This window comes from Embiotoca jacksoni, unplaced genomic scaffold, assembly GCF_022577435.1.
Source record: "Embiotoca jacksoni isolate LCO1_2020_lvr unplaced genomic scaffold, fEmbJac1.0.p SCAF_68, whole genome shotgun sequence".
Classification (NCBI taxonomy): domain Eukaryota; kingdom Metazoa; phylum Chordata; class Actinopteri; family Embiotocidae; genus Embiotoca; species Embiotoca jacksoni.
In genome coordinates, this window is record NW_027185423.1 from 1,230,094 (window position 1) to 1,232,270 (window position 2,177).

The 2,177-nt window shown below is 45.4% G+C and overlaps 1 protein-coding gene across 1 annotated transcript in view; it reads left to right on the plus strand.

Moving 5' to 3' along the window:
* Positions 1–1,879: 1,879 nt before the first annotated feature.
* npy2rl (neuropeptide Y receptor Y2, like) overlaps positions 1,880–2,177 on the plus strand; it is a 34,662-nt gene continuing 34,364 nt past the window's right edge. The window contains exon 1 of the mRNA XM_069175551.1: positions 1,880–2,177. This exon is cut by the window's right edge and continues 187 nt beyond it. The gene's annotated coding sequence lies outside the window, so the exon portion shown is untranslated.

Consider the following 2,177-nt stretch of genomic DNA (forward strand, 5'->3'; position numbering starts at 1 on the left):
CACACACACACACACACACACACACACACACACACACACACACACACACACACACACACACACACACACACACACACAACGTAGTAGATATGAAGCAGGCTTCCTGACGACGCTCACGCGTGACCGGTTGATGTGAGCTGTGACCGGCGGCGGCTGGTGGACCTCAGCTTTCCCAACACGCTCAACTGTCAAGTGTCGCTTTGACTTTAATCATCTGAGCGCTCTTATTGTGAAAGGACAGCGTTGTGCATTTTATATTAACAGTGTTTTTATTGGCTCATCAACGTGTCCTGTTTAGAAAATCTTCTATTTCTTCTTCATGTAAACTCCAACTTCTTTTGTTACAAGTCAAGCACATTTTAATGATGTGTTTGTTTTGGACAAACAAAATAGGGAAGTAACTCCTAAAATATTGTGATAAATCGAGTAAAAATGAAGTGACATGAAGTTTCTAATGTAACTTAAAGTTTAGACATGAAGAGACAAGGACAGACCTGAGTCTTGTAATGAGACGTGGCTGAAAACATTTGGTTTAGTATAAAAGTGGACGTTGCCTCCGGCTCCATAGACTCCCATTCAACTTCTCTCATCAAATCCAAAGTGAATAAAATGTGTCCATCAGTTATCTCGGTGTTGTTAGCTAAAGTCACTCCTTCTTATTAGTTTTCTGGAGGTCCATCTGAAAATAATCCCTCATTCATTAGAAAAGAAGATTCAAGAAGACCTGTTTTTGGGGGCGTGTCTGTTTGATTGACAGGCCTGTGGTGCAGTCAGGTTACAGCTATCGGTGGGCGGGACGTAGTATCGTCATGGTTTCCAATCAGATCGGTCAGATCCACCGCTGGCTCCTCCCCCAGCTCGTCCAAATATGGTCACTTCCTGCTCCAAACTGCTCCGAACTAACAAGATGGTGACGGACAGAATCTGAACTGGAGGATTCATAACGTTCACAAACCAACGATGACATCACTGATGGATGATGACATCACTGATGGATGATGACATCACTGATGGATGATGGTTGATTCAATCTCACAGGATTAATATTTGTCAGATTTCCTCTGCTGGTGTTAGATGGTTGTTTTGTTTTTAAAAATGAAGTCAAGTACAGAGGTGCAGATTTGGAAAAAATATTTGTACCAGCTGTTACTTTTTTTCAAATACACTGCATTGAGATGTGTGCAGTGTTTCTCAATTGGTGGTTCACGACCCAAAAGAGGCTCGCGGATGTGTGCTGGGGAAAAAAAGTCAAGGTTTTGTTTTGTGACTTTGTATTTCAGGAGGAGTTGAAGCGTTTTGAATGGGAGTCTGGTGGAGAGAGAGGTTTTTATTATCGAAGAGAGATTTCTTATCGAAGGAAACTTTTTCCTGACGTCTGGAAACGATTGTAAAAGTTCATAAACGACATGTTTTTGTGTTTTATTGTTAATCGAGTGCTCTGAATGTGACTTTAACATGTCGCTTCACCTGCTTCCAAAGAAGGAACAAACAAACCAGACAGCAGCTCCTCGGTTTCTACACCTCCTCCTCTTCCTCCTCCCCTTCTTCCTCCTCTTCCTCCTCCTCTTCCTCTCTGTGTGATCTCTTATGGTCAGAAACAAACACGTTTGAAGAAACATTTTCCTCCTCTTCTATTTTCTCATTCACTTCTCTGCTTCCCCTCCTTCATCCTCCTCCTCCTCCTCCTCCTCCTCCTCCAACACCCTTCTTACTCCGTCTTTCCCACTTTCTCATCTCCCTCCTTTTTTTTCCACCATCCCTTTCCCGTAAGCCCACCCCCACCATCACTTCCCCCCTCCTCTTCCTCCTCCTCCTCCTCCTCTGATCCTCCACTCCTTTTACGCGCCGTGCGTAAAACTCTTCAGTCCGGTGTCCGTGTCCAGAGCGCACGGACGGAAACTCGGGCAGCAAAGAGAGGAAGAGGAGGTCGGTCAGGTTTTGAATCCAGAGCTGTCTGTCTCTGTCCTCACAGTAGCGTGGAGGGATCGGTCTCCCGAAACCGGAGAACAAACCGGAGAACAAACCGGAGAACAAACCGGAGACCTGCTCAGATCTGAGTGTTTTTACAGTGAAGCAGAGAGAGAGAGAGAGAGAGAGAGAGAGAGAGAGAGAGAGAGAGAGAGAGAGAGGGAGAGAGAGAGAGAGAGAGAGGCGGGAAGAGGAGCAGACCGGGGCGG